We start from the raw sequence: 18077 nt of genomic DNA on the forward strand, positions 1-18077 counted from the left end.
GCCATTTAACAATTTATTGGAATCAAACAGGTTACAGATGGATGTTGGCTGGTGGATGATTTTTCTACACAAAAGAACATCAAAGAAAAATATTACAGATGAATATAATACCAACAAATAATACATTTGGTCGTAATTTAATTTGACATCATTGATGCATCCACATGTAATTTCACACTTTTTATTCCCAACATAGGAATAATCTCTGGAATCTAACATAACAAATACAAAACAATCGTTAACTTTTAAACCAAACATATAATATTAATTGAATAAAGTGACATAGAAGTGAAAAGTCCATTGAGGCCTGAAGGGTGGAGTTTTATAATCCCAGGGTGTGGGGTGGTCTGTACATGATTGCCAGTCTGTGATGCTGCAGATAGAGTGGAGACTTGTTCACAGATAATGTTTTCGCAATTATAAACACACATTTACCCAAATCCCATATTTTACAAACAGAGATATTGATTAATATTGACCCCTTGTCATGAGGGGATTTAGATTAAGAAGGTGTAATCTAGGAGATTATGATAAATATGATTGTGGATTATATTCTGAGTCTGGAGTTTTAACTGTAACAAATAAAATGAACAGTCTACTTCGGAGAGAGGACCAGCGGGGCAGAGGTTTTACCACCATAATTCAGACCCGGGTAGAAGTACGGGAAGAGTTTCTCAGTGAAGGAGCAGCCAGTAAAGGAGTAGATGAGAGCTGCAGCATCTACGTCATAAAAGGAGACCAGACCCTCCTGATAATCCACAAACACCCCCACCTTCTGAGGCCGAGACTTCAGAGAGAGAGACGGACTCGAGGGGCATCAAGAGCTTTGTACACATTTCTATCTCTCAACCATATAGTCCAGTAACCAAACTCAGGGTCCAGTGGGATGTTTCCCTTCCTGTTGATCGACTCTCTGGCCACTCCTAAATCCCATTCAGTCTTCCCTTTAACTTGAACCTCAAAGTAAAATCTACCAGAAGAGAAACTCTGCTTTCCTAAAACACAGGGATTGACAGAAAACCTCTTTGGGTTGTCTGGGAGATTCTTCTCCACATCACCAAAACGTACTTGTTTTTTGTCACCAGACAAGATGAGGTTGGGATGTGCTGTATCAGGATCGAGAGTCACATCCACTGCATACTTCTGGTTCCTCTTCAGCTCAGCTTCAAGCAGCTTCTTCATCTCTTGACTGAGTGTCTCCTCCAGCTGAGCCACAGCTCTCACCACAGTCCCCTCATATGATGGTGGGGGGACTCTGACCTTTGTCCAGTCCTTGTTGGGTGGAGCAGCTCTCCCTGATGGTAAGTTTTGGAGAAGCTGGAGGTGGTCTTCAGTACGTGAAAGCTCTTCCATCTCCTTGCTTCTTTCATCAGCTCATAGATTTCCTGTTCCAGCTCTTTGATGAAAGCTTCGGCCTGTTTTTCTGTTGTTTTCTGCTTCTCCTTGATCGTGTTGATGAGATTGGCCTGGCCTCTCTCAACAGACTCCATAAGAGAAGTGAAGACCTGAACACCTTCTGCCACCTCTCTGTCTGCATCTTTGTTACTGAGGTCGACTGACTGTTTGATCTCCTGGATCTTCAGTCGTCTCTTCTGGATCATCTGCTGAACTTTAACCTCTGTCTTCCCCAGCATGGCCTTCTTTCCTTCATATTCTTCTTTCAGAGGAACAACATCATGCATCTTGTGGTCTAAAACTGTGCAGAGCATGCAGACACATGTCTGGTCGGTCTTACAGAACAGCTCCAGAGGTTTATCGTGCTTCTTACACATCCTGTCTTCCAGATTCTCCACAGGGTCGATCAGCTGATGTCTTTTCAGGCCTGACATTGTGAGATGAGGCTCCAGGTGAGTCTCACAGTAGGAGGTCAGACACACCAGACAGGACTTCAGAGCCTTCAGTTTGCTTCCAGTGCAGACGTCACAGGGAACTTCTCCTGGTTTATCAACTTGTTTCTCTGACCTGCTGCTGCTGCTGGTTTTCTGTTGCTCTGACTCTCTGAACTGAACAACCATCTCAGAGATGAAAGTGTTGACATGGAGCTCAGGTCTTGTGCTGAAAGCCTTTTTACACATCGGACACAGACACTGGTCATTAGTATTCCAGTGTGCATTGATACAGTTTTTGCAGAAGTTGTGTCCACATGGTGTACTGACTGGATCAGTGAACACATCCAGACAGATGGAGCACAGGAACTGGTCTTCAGATTGCAGAAAGCTGACTGTAGCCATGTCTACACACTGGGAACAGAAGAGACAGAGTGAAACATCAGTTAACTTTCAGATTTCTTCCTTATATGTGATAATGTTTTTCACTGAAGCCCACCAGATTCGGCAGAATGTTTTAGAAAATGAGGGACATATAATCTTCTTTAGACACCATCTTTATTAGGGTGCAGCCATGACAGTACAATCTTAGAGAAATTCAATCTGGACACAATGACCCATGAATTATTTGATAACCTTTACAGTGTGATTGTATGTGGCCACTACATTGTTGCTAATCCAGAGAACATGAACTGGTTGGTCACTAACCTGTAAATGAGACATTATTTTCACCATGTAATATTTCTTTGTCTCCCCATGTTACTGTACCACAAAGATCCTCATAATTATGAACGTTAACCCAGTATTCTTGTTGTCCCCCTCTAACGACACTTCTGTTACTTAAAATATTGTTATGCTTTAATGATTTTACAAACTCCTCATGATTCCTAATCTGTTACCGGCTTTATTCTGAGACTTTATTCACTCACAATTACATTATTGCATCTGGGACTATTTAATAACACATTACCTTATCTGTGGGCTTTTGGTTAAATACATTAAAGAAAGTTTATTGTTTTTAGCAAAACTATTTTTGATCACTAGAGTAAAACAAAAAAGTAAAAACTTTCTGAGTAGAGAAAAGAAAGAAAAGAGAGCTCAGGTTGTTAAAACAGTAATTATTATCAGCTGTACTCACCAGTGTTTGTTAGAGACTCTGTTGTGTTGCTGAGAAAGTCTTGATGGACTTTATATACTCTTTATTCTTTAGACAGAAACACTCGTGTTACCTGCAGCTCTGACAAACTTTCAGTTTCGTTTGAGGAACGTGGCGTTGAGGCTTTCCTCTCGTGTCGCTCCGCCTCTTCTGTTTCCTGTTTTATTATCTATAATATAGAATAAAACTATAGTTTCGGCACAGGATTAATATAATATTGAGGGAGCAAAGCACTGAAGGTGTCTGGCTTCTTTGACTTGTTATTTCGTTTCTTTTCTTTATGTCTCTTTCTTGTTACATGTTTTACAGAACCCACTGGTCTACTTTATGATTCTTTAAAGGAATGTTTGTTTGTTAATATCTACAAACATCAATGAAGTTTGCGTTTGAATGCAGGGCTTTTACCTGTAGTCTAGTATTTTTACTGTATTATATTAGTACTTTTACTATTATAAAAAGAGTTTACGGAGATGGCGCTTTTATTCTGAAGGTATAACACCTGAAGCGTTAGGTGTGTTGCTTCCGGCGGCTGGTTAGCTTAACGTTAGTGCAGGCCAACATGATAATTAATTAAAAAATGTTTGTTTCTTTGGGTTTTTTACAGTTAACAAACAATGACATGATAATAACATACGTTTGCTAATTACTAGTAATGCTATAATGTATGTTATGTTATCATTAGTTTGTGTAGTATGAAATAATTAGTTTATAGATTATATATTGTATAACAACACATTCTGATTACATTAGTACACAAGGCTATTTATTAACACTATATTGGTGTACACATATCATTTCATATACTAAATTAAGTATTTGTTAATGATAACCAAAGGATTTGAAAACCTTTCAGAAGTCCTTTGTGAAACATCTATAGACATTACATGTATAGACTAGAAGATGGACCAGAATCCAATTATTAACCACTGACAAAGTATAAACTATATAAATAAAGTTTATACCTTTTTTTACAAACGATTTCTTAAAGATTTACAAATCATTTGCTAATAATTAATATAGTATATAAAATGTTGTGTGCCACAATAAATTTTAAAAAATAGAAAAGTAAAAAGTGTGGAAAAAACAACGCTTGAATTGCAGGATTTTTGCTTATTTGTGTTCATGTTTTTCACGACTGCCCACAAAATCATTAAGAACAGAAGCTGGTTGTTCACTATGCCTCTAAATTAGACTGTCCAGGAGGCTAGTTACATAATTTTCATCAAATCATATTTGTCTGTCTCCCCGTACGTTACCGTACCACAGAGATCCTCATGATTAAAAAGGCAGTTACCCGTTAGTCTTCTTGTTTGGTTTCTCTCACAATCACATTATTGTATCGGGGACTATTTTATAAGTAGACCTACGTAACCTTTATTGTGGGCTATATTAAAGAATGTTTATTACAATTTTTCTTTTTATGTAAACACAATGTTTTTATTGCTAGCATAAAATAAAAAAGTTTGAACTTTGTGATTAGAGAAAAAGAAAAACTAAAGTTCTTATTATCACCAGAAACACTCGTCTTACTTGCAGCTCTGACAAACCTTCAGTTTCATTTGAGGAATGTGACGTTGAAGCTTTCCTCTCGTGTTACATTACATTTACATTACAGGTAATTTAGCAGAGGCTCTTATCCAGAGCGACTTACATTGAACTAAGTACAGGGACAGTCTCCATGGAGCAACTCAGGGTTAAGTACCTTGCTCAGGGGTACAATGGTGGCAGCCTGGTATTGAACTGGATTTAGAGTTCATCATAGCACAGAGACGGCACTGGTGAAAGTTACCAATGACCTTCTATTGGCATCAGACAAAGGACTTGTCTCTGTTCTTGTCTTGTTAGACTTCAGTGCTGCTTTCGACACTGTTGATCAGGACATTCTACTACAGAGACTGGAACATGGTGTTGGCACAAAAGGAACCGCACTAAGCTGGTTCAAGTCCTATTTATCTGAGCGATCTCAATTTGTATGTGTTAATGATAAATCCTCTATGACAGCCAAAGTCAGGAACTCTTGGAGTTCCGCAGGGTTCTGTACTTGGACCGATTCTATTCACCTTATATATGCTTCCTTTGGGCAATATTATAAGGAACCACTCTATAAACTTTCATTGTTATGCGGATGATACCCAATTATATCTATCAATTAAACCAGACGACACCAATCAATTGGCTAAACTTCAAGCCTTAAGGACATAAAAACGTGGATGTCTTGCAACTTTTGATGTTAAACACAAACAAAACTGAAGTTACAATACTTGGCCCTAAACGCCTCCAAAACGCATTTTCTAATAACATAGAAGCTCTGGATGGCATTAATTTGGCCTCCAGCACCACTGTTAGGAATCTTGGTGTCATCTTTGATCAGGATCTGTCTTTTAACTCACACATAAAACAAATCTCAAGGACTGCCTGCTTTCATCTACGTAACATTGCAAAAATAAGACACATCCTGTCTCAAAATGATGCAGAAAAACTAATCCATGCATTTGTTACTTCAAGGCTGGATTACTGCAACTCATTATCAGGTTGTCCCAAAAATTCGCTTAAGACTCTTCAGTTGATCCAAAATGCAGCGGCACATGTATTGACAAGAACAAGGAAACGTCCATCCGTTCCTCCTCAGCCTCCGGGGGTGTCTCCTCCTCGTCAGATGCCTCGGACGAAGAAGGGGGGCAAGCCAGTCGAGATGGGACCCCCAATGGTGGGGTGGCTTAGCTGGTTGCTCAGGCTGCCGACGGTGAAACTCCCTGATCAACCGGGCATCCAGGACATGTTGCGCAGGAACCCAACACCTTTCCTCAGGACCATAACCTTCCCAGTCCACCAGGTATTGCAGACCCATTCCCCGGCGGAACGAAGGAGGCGGCGAAAGGTGTATACAGGACCGCCATCGTTGAAGCGAGGCGGCGGGGGAGGCGGAGCAGCTGGGACCAGTGGGCTCTCCCGCACAGGTTTAACCCTGGAAACGTGGAAGGTCGGATGTATCCGCATGGAACGGGGCAACTTTAGTTTGACTGCCGCGGGGTTGATAACTTCCTGGATCTCAAACAGGCTGATGAACCGAGGCGCCAATTTTTTAGATTCTACCCGTAACGGGATGTCCCGAGTGGACAGCCACACTTTCTGACCCACTAGGAATTTGGGGGCGATGGTGCGGTGGCGGTTGGCAGCCATGACGTACCGGTCCGTCGAGCGGAGGAGAGTAGCTCTAGCCTGGGTCCAGGTTCGGTGGCAGCGGTTAATGAAAGCCTGGACGGAAGGACAGGAGACCTCTTTCTCCAATGCCGTGAACAGTGGCAGCTGGAACCCGTAGGAACACTGAAATGGGGACAGTCCAGTGGCTGAGCTGACCAGGGTATTGTGGGCATATTCCACCCACAGGAGCTGCTGAGACCAGGCCGAAGGATGTTTGGAAATCATGCACCAAAGTGCTGTCTCCATCTCCTGATTTTTCCGTTCTGTCTGCCCATTTGATTGTGGGTGGAATCCAAAAGATAGGCTGATGGTGGCCCGCAGGAGCGAACAAAACTCCCTCCAGAATATGGACGTGAACTGGGGTCCTCGGTCGGAGACCACATCGGTAGGGAGTCCATGGAGTCGAAAGACATGCAGCAGAACCAGTTCCGCAGTCTCCTTGGCCAACGGGAGCTTGGCAGCGACACGAAGTGGGCCATCTTGCTGAACCGGTCAACTATAGTCAGGATGGTGGTATGACCGTTGGACATAGGCAAGCCGGTTACAAAGTCAAGAGAGAGATGTGGGACCAGGGACGATGGGGCACTGGTAGAGGTAGCAGAAGGCCGGCAGGAGCTTGGTGAGACGGCTTGTGCTGACTACAAATGAGACACGCATTGACGAACCCACGAGTGTCCTCCTCCAGGGTGGCCCACCAGAATCTCCGTAGAAGAACCTCCTTAGTCTGTTGGATCCCAGGGTGGCAGGCGAGCCGGGAACTGTGGGCCCATTGAATGACGTCAGATCTAAGATCCAGAGGAACAAATAGGCGGTCCGGCGGGCAGGAACTAGGACCGGGCTGATCGTTCAAGGCGGCTTTAACCCTCTCCTCCACCTCACAAGTGAGAGAGGCAATCAAGCGGGGTACTGGAAGGATGGGATCCGGCTCGGTGATGGAGTCCTCCCCTCCCACAAACAGACGGGACAGGGCGTCTGGTTTAATGTTGTGGGAACCAGACCGGTAGGACAGAGAAAAGTTGAACCTGGTGAAGAATAGGGACCACCTGGCCTGCCGGGAGTTCAGTCTCTTGGCTGATTGGATGTACGCCAAATTCTTGTGGTCAGTCCAAACCAGAAAAGGCAGCTTGGTCCCCTCGAGCCAGTGACGCCATTCCTCCAGCGCCAGCTTAATGGCCAATAACTCCCTGGCCGGAACGGGGACCGGCAGAAGAACCCGGTCAATCCCCAGCTGCAAGGCAAGGTCCTCGTCCATGAGGCTAACATCAGCCCCGGAGTCAATGAACGTAGCGAGGGCGTGGGACCCGTCAGTCAACAGCAGTCGAACGTGACACAGGGGTCTTTGGTTGGGGAAGAGCCCGGTCTTTTGCTGGGCATCTGGAAACGACCACCCTGACCGCAGTATAGACAGAGGTTTCTTCGTCTACAGTGCTCACGTTCCTCTGAGGTGAGGCTGGTGCGCCCCACTTGCATGGGCTCAGGTCCGCCTGGCAATGGCTCAGCATCAAAACTGGTGGGCGGGAAACAGACAAGGCAGACAGGTCCAAAATAGGCTTGGTCGGGAAACCGACAAAGCAGGCAAGTCAGGGGCAGGCAGGGTCGGCAACAAGAGATCTGTTTGGGGAAGCGCCCTGGAAAGACATGCATGATACAGAGTACAATCTGGCACTGAGTGAGTGACTGGGAGAGGCTTAAATAAGGGCTTGATTAATTGGCAGCAGCCTGAGCCCAAGGTGAGGTGATGAGGTGGGAGTGGCTGGCTGGTGAGGTGAGGTGAAAAGGAGGCGGGGTGTGGAAAAGTACTGGGCTGAGGTAAGAAGTACTGGAGCAGACTATGACACATCAGGATCAGGAATCGTGGCTGCGCCTGCTGCCCCTGCTGCCCCTGCTGCCATGGTCCTGCTGGACACCAGGAAGCTTTACGTAGGGATTTAGATTAAGAAGGTGTAATCTAGGAGATTATGATAAATATGATTGTGGATTATATTCTGAGTCTGGAGTTTTAACTGTAACAAATAAAATGAACAGTCTACTTCGGAGAGAGGACCAGCGGGGCAGAGTTTTTACCACCATAATTCAGACCAGGACAGAAGTACGGGAAGAGTTTCTCAGTGAAGGAGCAGCCAGTAAAGGAGTAGATGAGAGCTGCAGCATCTACGTCATAAAAGGAGACCAGAACCTCCTGATAATCCACAAACACCCCCACCTTCTGAGGCTGAGACTTCAGAGAGAGAAGGACTGAAGGGTCATCAAGAGCTTTGTACACATTTCTATCTCTCAACCATATAGTCCAGTTACCAAACTGAGGGCTCAGTGGGACAGTTTCCTTCCTGTTGATCGACTCTCTGGTCACTCCTAAGATCCAGTCAGTCTTCCCTTTAACTTGAACCTCAAAGTAAAATCTACCAGAAGAGAAACTCTGCTTTCCTAAAACACTAGCACATTTAGAAAACCTCTTTGGGTTGTCTGGGAGATTCTTCTTCACATCACCATGACTCACTTGTTTTTTGTCACCAGACAAGATGAGGCTGGGATGTGCTGTATCAGGATCGAGAGTCACATCCACTGCATACTTCTGGTTCCTCTTCAGCTCAGCTTCAATCAGCTTCTTCATCTCTTGACTGAGTGTCTCCTCCAGCTGAGCCACAGCTCTCACCACAGTCCCCTCATATGATGGACAGACTCTGACCTTTGTCCAGTCCTTGTTGGGTGGAGCAGCTCTCCCTGATGGTAAGTTTTGGAGAAGCTGGAGGTGGTCTTCAGTACGTGAAAGCTCTTCCATCTCCTTGCTTCTTTTCATCAGCTCATAGATTTCCTGTTCCAGCTCTTTGATTAAAGCTTCGGCCTGTTTTTCTGTTGTTTTCTGCTTCTCCTTGATCGTGTCGATGAGCTCGTCCAGTCCTCTCTCAACAGACTCCTTAAGAGAAGTGAAGACCTGAACACCTTCTGCCACCTCTCTGTCTGCATCTTTGTTACTGAGGTCGACTGACTGATCTCCTGAATCTTCAGTCGTCTCTTCTGGATCATCTGCTGAACATTAACCTCTGTCTTCCCCAGCTCGGCCTTCTTTCCTTCATATCCTTCTTTCAGAGGAACAACATCATGCATCTTGTGGTCTAAAACTGTGCAGAGCATGCAGACACATGTCTGGTCGGTCTTACAGAACAGCTCCAGAGGTTTATCGTGCTTCATACACATCCTGTCTTCCAGATTCTCCACAGGGTCGATCAGCTGATGTCTTTTCAGGCTTGACGCTGTGAGATGAGGCTCCAGGTGAGTCTCACAGTAGGAGGTCAGACACACCAGACAGGACTTCAGAGCCTTCAGTTTGGTTCCAGTGCAGACGTCACAGGGAACTTCTCCTGGTTTATCAACTTGTTTCTCTGACCTGCTGCTGCTGCTGGTTTTCTGTTGCTCTGACTCTCTGAACTGAACAACCATCTCACAGATGAAAGTGTTGACATGGAGCTCAGGTCTTGTGCTGAAAACCTTTTTACACATCGGACACAGGTACTGGTAATGAGTATTCCAGTGTGCATTGATACAGTTTTTGCAGAAGTTGTGTCCACATGGTGTACTGACTGGATCAGTGAACACATCCAGACAGATGGAGCACAGGAACTGGTCTTCAGATTGCAGAGAGCTGACTGTAGCCATGTCTACACACTGGGAACAGAAGAAACCGAGTGAAACATCAGTTAACTTTCAGATTTCTTCCTTATATGTGGTAATGTTTTTCACTGAGGCCCACCAGATTCGGCAGAATGTTTTTGAAAATGAGGGACATATAATCTTCTTTAGACACCATCTTTATTATCAACAAATGTGATTATCATACTCTTTTGAACACAGTAATTATAGAGCAATTACGTTGTATTAATGCTGTGAGATTGAGCAACCCTCCCCTCTTCATTACTTTTGGAATAACAGGTATACAGGAAGCAAACTGAAGTGGTCACTTGTTCAGTTGTTGTTCATATCAGTAACAGGTTAAGTACAAGGGTGCAGCCATGACAGTACAATCTTAGAGAAGTTCAATCTGGACACAATGACCCATGAATTATTTGATAATGAGAAGTAAATAAACTCCTGATTGTATTGTGTCACATTTAATGATTATCACATGTACTCGTCCACCTCAATCTAAATGTATTATTGCACAACATGTATTTCTGCACAAATGTATAATGAGGCGCCCGCCTGAAGCTAACGTGGAGCTAACGCTTGTTTGGGGTTACATTTACGTTTGTAGCGGAAGATTTAACCGTGCAAACTGACTGTTTGACTATCGATAGATAAAGGGGAATCACGGGAAGGTGTTGGTGTTATTAAAAGTTGAAAAAAGTCTCACCAGAAGGAACTAGTTGGTACCAGTGTTTAACAAGGCCGGCAACTCGAGCGTATACAAACGCCAAGAAGTTGTTCGACTTTCGAAAGCACCTCAGAACAAACAGAACCTTGAGTCTCACGCTGATAACATTTGGGGTTGGGCATTACAACGAAGAGTTTGTGTATTGATAAAAAGTAACGAATACAAGGCTCCGGCTCCAGGGATGTACTCCTACACGGAGTGTGTGCGCTGTAACAGTAGCTCCATTGATTCGATTCCATTTCCTGTTTTTGTAATACAGTAAGTTCTCCACCAGGAGTTCCAAAGGGACAAAGCCGCAAGAACATTTGTAGTTTCATTGACTTGACTTGTAGTCCATTTCCTGTTTTTTATATTTCCGTAAGTTAAAAAGTTTTTTTTGGTTTCCGGTACCATTGGCCTTTGACCGAGTACACTTAAGTTGAACTTTGACCCTCTTGTTGTGGACATATGGTGGACAAAATTGAATTTACACCCAAATTCAAATAACTACTAAGAGTTATAATTATAATAATTGTCACTAATTGCCCATTAGAGAAAAAGTTTGAATAAGTCCTGCCTTTGATTATACTTATATTTCAGATTTACATTTTATGGTTTTGATTTACATGTTTTCTTTTTATTTCTGATTCCAGATTTAAACTTCCAATTTTTATTTTCTATTTCAGATTTAAACAAACATTTTTTATTTCATTTTAGATTTAAAACGTAAACAACTTTTTAATTTTGTTTCTATTTTAGATTTAAAACGTAAACATTTTTTGCTTTTAATTTTATTTCTCGCTCAATTAATTTTTGAACTTTAAACATTTTTTATTTCTAATTTTTATTTTCATTTTGCGCTCAATTTATTTGAATTTTGAGTATCTCCACTGACTGAACAACATTTGAGGAATTTCAAATTTTCAACATGATGGATCCATCTGAAAGCTCAAAGCAAGTCAAGGTTGTGTCCACAGCACAGTACAAAGAACAAATGTACCAACGATTGGATGCCTGCACCAAACCGAGTGAAAGAAAGAAGGTTCGAGCAAAGACAGAAAAGCTACTACTCGCATGGCAAGAAAGAGGATTGTTTCCAACTGATGATCAACCAGGTCCAAATGAGGACCAAAGAAGGGCAGTTTACGACTTTTAAAATGGCGAATATCGACAAAAGATGGCAGCATGGGAGAAGACAGGAGAAAAACAAAGATTTGGAGCTGCAAAGAAAGCCGCATTGAAAGCTGCAAACAGAAAATCCAGAGCTATGCATCTCCTTCTACTCTTCAAGAACATACCTTAGACCGCACCTGAGACAATTTGTGTAATCAGGGAAGCAAAAGAAGAAGAAAAAGGCACCAAACATGAAGAAACTACACCTGTCCAGCCTACACCTCAACTCTACCCAGATTTGACACAAGTCTCCGCCCCTCCAGCATATGCACCCAGTCACAATCCTGTTAATCTCACTCCAATACAGGCACCCGTGATGGTCATAAAGGGAGGATGTCTGGAAGTAGAGGAGGGAGAAACAGAGAAACGACTAGAGCATCTGATGAAACATGTCCAACTACTCGAGGAAAAATTAGAGGAAAAGCTACTCAACGCCCACTCTCCCTCTCATTCTGCTCACCCTGCTCCAAATCCACATAAAGAGGTACTACGCACCCCAGATTCATACTCAAGTACACGCCATAGAACGGGCTATGACAGCCTGGAAAAACTGGGAGGAAGAAAGAAACATGACAAAGGAGCAAATAGAAGTCAAGGACATCTATGTGGGACCTCAAGGTGTAGCTGCATTCTGTGCTCTCACTAAAGAACAACTGCAATGGTATGCATTATCAGCTGAAGCAGTGCCACATATCACACTGGCATTGGCAGTAGGATCTGAAGCAAGGTCCTTAGGTCCCATGATAAAGAGAGCCATGTCAATCAACTGGCTCCCAACCAATATTGCCTGCGTATGGAGAGCAGAAGATGAGACAATGTGGAAAATCACTCACCACAGTATGGATGTTTGCATCTTGGAAGAACAAGAATTGGAAAGAGACCATGGAAGAGAACACACCAACCATCCTGACACAGAAGAAACACTCAAAGATATCCCATCATATTTGTGGACAACTGGAGACTATGATGTAGGTTTTGTGCCTCATCATGAGGTCTCAGTGACTCTCAAAACAGAACAATCATCATGTTGGTTACCGCAATATAACCTAAAAAGAGAGCAGGTTGAAGGAATAGGAGCAACAATCAATGGACTCCTAGAAGCTGGCGTAATCAGACACTCAAACTCCATCTGGAACACACCCATTTTACCAGTCCCAAAAGCTGGCAACAAAGGCTGGAGAATGGTTCATGATCTAAGAAAAATCAACTCTGCTACAGTGTCACAAAATATACCTGTTCCAGACCCATATGTGGCACTTCAAAATCTCAATCCTGAACACAAATACTTCACAGTCATAGATCTGGCTAATGCTTTCTTTTGTCTACCATTGGACCCTGAAGTACAAGACATATTTTCTTTCACATATAAAGGACAGAAATACACCTACAACAGAATGCCACAAGGCTACAAAGACAGCCCAGGACTGTTCAATCAAGCTCTGAAAAAAGACTTAAGCAGCTTACAACTGCCACCAGGTGTAACTCTGATACAGTACGTTGATGATTTGCTGCTCGCAGGCACTAGTGCTGAATCCTGCCTGGAAGCCACAGCAAATCTCCTCACACTACTTGCAGAAGCAGGATACAAAGTCAAGAAAGAAAAAACTCAAGTTGCAAGAAGATCAGTCACTTTCTTGGGAAGACTCATTTCTGCAAACAGCCTGACTAACCAATGCACAAAGGACCTCAATCCTATCACATGGAAAACCAAAGACAATACAACACATGTTGGCATTTCTTGGATTGACGGGTTACAGTAGGACTCATGTACCAGATTATGGAAATCTGACTCAACCACTCAGAGACATGCTCTCAGAAACAGGAAACAGAAACTTCACTGCTGAGCTCATCTGGACTACAGAAGGCGAAGAAGCTTTCACTAAGACTAAACAAGACTTGGGACAAGCTGCACATCTATGCTCCCCAGACGACAATGATGATTTTCATTTGGATGTTTCTGAAACAGGAGGGATGGTAAATGGAGTCCTGTTTCAGAAAAAGGGGGAGAAAGACATGTACTGATGTACCACAGCTCAAAATTGGACAATGTTGAACAAGGACAAACAGGTTGTGCAAAACACCTGGCTGCTCTAGCAAAGACAATTCAAAAGACTGCACACGTGGTGATGTGCCACCCACTCAAAGTAAACACTACACATGGTGTAGTGGCGTTTCTAAACTCACAAGCGTTCACTTTTTCTCCAGTCAGAAAAGTAAAGATAGAAGAAACACTAACTAAGCCCCACATCACATATGTGGCAGGGACAATCAACATGGCAACAGGACTGAATTCAGAAAACCATGACCCACATGACTGTGCATTTGTCTCACAACAAGATCTTAAAATTAGATCAGATTTGGAAACCGAACCATTGAATAATCCAGATAAAATTCTATACAGTGATGGCTGCTGCTACAAAGGAGATGAAGGAAATGTAGCTTCCTATGCTGTAGTGCAACAAAGTGGAGAAAACACACAAACTTTGGAAGCACACATCATTCCACAGCCAGCCTCTGCACAACTTGCAGAAATAGTCGCGTTAACACAAGCATTGAAACACGGAGAAGGCCAGAGAATAAATGTATACACAGACTCTGCTTATGCATATGGCGCTGTCCATATTGACGGCCCCCAGTGGATGAGAAGAGGTTTCCTGACTTCATCCAAAAATCCTGTCAAACATGCTGAAGCATTAAGAGCCCTACTGAAAGCGGCACTGCTGCCATCACATGTTGCTATAATGAAATGCAAAGGTCATCAGAAAACTGATACAGCAGTGGCAAAAGGAAATGATGCAGCAGACAAGGCAGCTAAAGTAGCAGGCGGCTACACTCAGCAAATGATTTGTTTGAACAGTGAAAATCAAGAGCAACTCACTTTGGAGAGCATCAAAGAAATGCAAGCACAAGCAGGAGTCTATGAGCATAATCAATGGGCTCATAAGGGAGCCACCAAGACTGAAGGAATCTGGAGAGCTCATGATGGCAGACTCGTGGCACCAGCTAAACTATGTCACCTGTTGATCAAACAAGCCCATGGCCCCACGCATGTTGGAAAACTAAGAACAACAAGGGACATAGAGGTAGAATGGTGGCACCCATTTATGAAAGAGATGGTTGAAAACTTTGTAACAGAATGTGATACCTGTTGTAAATTTAACAATAAAAGAACATACAAGTGTCCTATGGGTCGTTTTCCAGTGCCAGATGCACCATTCAAAGAGATATGTATTGACTATACAGACATGGGAGCAGAAAATGTGGTAAGAGGGTACAGATATGTTTTGGTAATGGTCGATCGTTTCACGAAGTGGATTGAAGCAATTCCCTGCAAAAAAGAAGATGCCAATTCTGTAATCAAATGGTTAAAAAATGAACTCATACCAAGGTATGGAGTTCCACGTTGCATACGATCAGATAATGGGACACACTTCACGAGCCATAAGCTTGAAGAAGTAGAAAAGTATTTTGGCATAACACACAAATTTGGGTCAGTATATCATCCGGCATCACAGGGTTTGGTAGAACGAGCTAATCAAACACTCAAAAGAAAAATTGCTAAAGCATGTTATGGTAACAAGTTAAAGTGGGTAGATGCCCTACCTTTGGCACTCATGTCAATGAGATCCTCACAAAGCAGTCAAACACATTTGTCTCCACATGAACTGTTAACCGGTAGACCAATGCCTGGCCCTCCACGCGAAGGAGGGCACGGCCCTGTATTAGATCTATGGCAGATTGAGGCAGGTGAATATGTCAAGGCTTTGGCTAAAATTATCGAAGTTTTGTCTACACAGGTGGAAGCAGCAGCAGAAAAACCTGACGAACCACCAGAGACTATCATGCTCCTCTCCAGTGGAACCAGCTTCCAGTTTGTGTTCGGGAGGAAGACACCCTCTCCACATTTAAGAGCAGGCTAAAGACTTTCCTTTTTGATAAAGCTTATAGTTAGGGCTGGCTCAGGCTTGCCTTGGAACAGTTATGCTGCTATAGGCTTAGACTGCCGGGGGACACCTCCCTGCTCTCTTCCTTCTCTTCCTCTCTCCTCCCCTCCCTCTCTATTTGTATGCATTTATGTAAATGTATGTTACTAACTCATCATCTGGGGCATCATCCCCGGAGTTTCTGTGTCTCTCATGTGGCAGGTTGCGACTGATAAAGTTTACGTCATGTCACATTAATAACAAGACTGAGTAGGGTTGGTGGTGGGGGTCTGGAGGAGGGCATTAATATTCCTGGGAAACGTCCATCCGTTCCTCCTCATCCTCCGGGGCTGTCTCCTCCTCGTCAGATTCCTCGGACGAAGAAGGGGGGCAAGCCAGTCCAGATGGGACCCCCAATGGTGGGGTGGCTTAGATTGCTGGTCAGGCTGCCGACGGTGAAACTCCCTGATCAACCGGGCATCCAGGACGTGTCGCGCAGGAACCCAAAAGCTTTCCTCAGGACCATAACCTTCCCAGTCCACCAGGTATTGCAGACCCCTTCCCCGGCGGAACGAAGGAGGCGGCAAAAGGTGTATACAGGACCGCCATCGTGGAAGCGAGGCGGCGGGGGAGGCGGAGCAGCTGGGACCAGTGGGCTCTCCTGCACAGGTTTAACCCTGGAAACGTGGAAGGTCGGATGTATCCGCATGGAACGGGGCAACTTTAGTTTGACTGCCGCAGGGTTGATAACTTCCTGGATCTCAAACAGGCTGATGAACCGAGGCGGCAAGTTTTTAGATTCTACCCGTAACGGGATGTCCCGAGTGGACAGCCACACTTTCTGGCCCACCAGGTATTTGGGGGCGATGGTGCGGTGGCGGTTGGCAGCCATGACGTACCGGTCCGTCGAGCGGAGGAGAGTAGCTCCAGCCTGGGTCCAGGTTCGGTGGCAGCGGTTAATGAAAGCCTGGACGGAAGGACAGGAGACCTCTTTCTTCAATGCCGTGAACAGTGGCGGCTGGAACCCGTAGGAACACTGAAATGGGGACAGTCCAGTGGCTGAGCTGACCAGGGTATTGTGGGCATATTCCACCCACAGGAGCTGCTGAGACCAGGCCGAAGGATATTTGGAAATCATGCACCAAAGTGCTGTCTCCATCTCCTGATTTTTCCGTTCTGTCTGCCCATTCGATTGTGGGTGGAATCCAAAAGATAGGCTGACGGTGGCCCCCAGGGGCGAACAAAACTCCCTCCAGAATATGGACGTGAACTGGGGTCCTCGGTCGGAGACCACATCGGTAGGGAGTCCATGGAGTCGAAAGACATGCAGCAGAACCAGTTCCGCAGTCTCCTTGGCCGACGGGAGCTTGGCAGCGACACAAAGTGGGCCATCTTGCTGAACCGGTCAACTATAGTCAGGATGGTGGTATGACCGTTGGACATAGGCAGGCCGGTTACAAAGTCTAGAGAGATGTGGGACCAGGGACGATGGGGCACTGGTAGAGGTAGCAGAAGGCCGGCAGGAGCTTGGTGAGACGGCTTGTGCTGACTACAAATGAGACACGCATTGACGAACCCGTAGAAGAACCTCCTTAGTATCCTCCTCTAGGGTGGCCCACCAGAATCTCCGTAGAAGATCCTCCTTAGTCTGTTGGATCCCAGGGTGGCAGGTGAGCCGGGAACTGTGGGCCCATTGAATGACGTCAGATCTAAGATCCAGAGGAACAAACAGGCGGTCCGGCGGGCAGGAACTAGGACCGGGCTGTTCGTTCAAGGCGGCTTTAACCCTCTCCTCCACCTCACAAGTGAGAGAGGCAATCAAGCGGGGTACTGGAAGGATGGGATCCGGCTCGGTGATGGAGTCCTCCCCTCCCACAAACAGACGGGACAGGGCGTCTGGTTTAATGTTGTGGGAACCAGGCCGGTAGGACAGAGAAAAGTTGAACCTGGTGAAGAATAGGGACCACCTGGCCTGCCGGGAGTTCAGTCTCTTGGCTGATTGGATGTACGCCAAATTCTTGTGGTCAGTCCAAACCAGAAAAGGCAGCTTGGTCCCCTCGAGCCAGTGACGCCATTCCTCCAGCGCCAGCTTAATGGCCAATAACTCCCTGGCCGGAACGGGGACCGGCAGAGGAACCCGGTCAATCCCTAGCTGCAAGGCAAGGTCCTCGTCCATGAGGCTAACATCAGCCCCGGAGTCAATGAACGTAGCGAGGGCGTGGGACCCGTCAGTCAACAGCAGTCGAACGTCACACAGGGGTCTTTGGTTGGGGAAGAGCCCGGTCTTTTGCTGGGCACCTGGAAACGAAATGACCACCCTGGCCGCAGTATAGACAGAGGTTCCTTCGTCTACGGTGCTCACGTTCCTCTGAGGTGAGGCTGGTGCGCCCCACCTGCATGGGCTCAGGTCCGCCTGGCAATGGCTCAGCATGAAAACTGGTGGGCGGGAA

At 45.0% G+C, this 18077-nt stretch overlaps 1 pseudogene; it reads right to left on the minus strand.

Moving 5' to 3' along the window:
* Positions 1-10772, minus strand: LOC115009391 (zinc finger protein RFP-like; annotated as a pseudogene).
* Positions 10773-18077: the final 7305 nt, after the last annotated feature.

Source organism: Cottoperca gobio, chromosome 1 (genome assembly GCF_900634415.1).
Source record: "Cottoperca gobio chromosome 1, fCotGob3.1, whole genome shotgun sequence".
Classification (NCBI taxonomy): domain Eukaryota; kingdom Metazoa; phylum Chordata; class Actinopteri; order Perciformes; family Bovichtidae; genus Cottoperca; species Cottoperca gobio.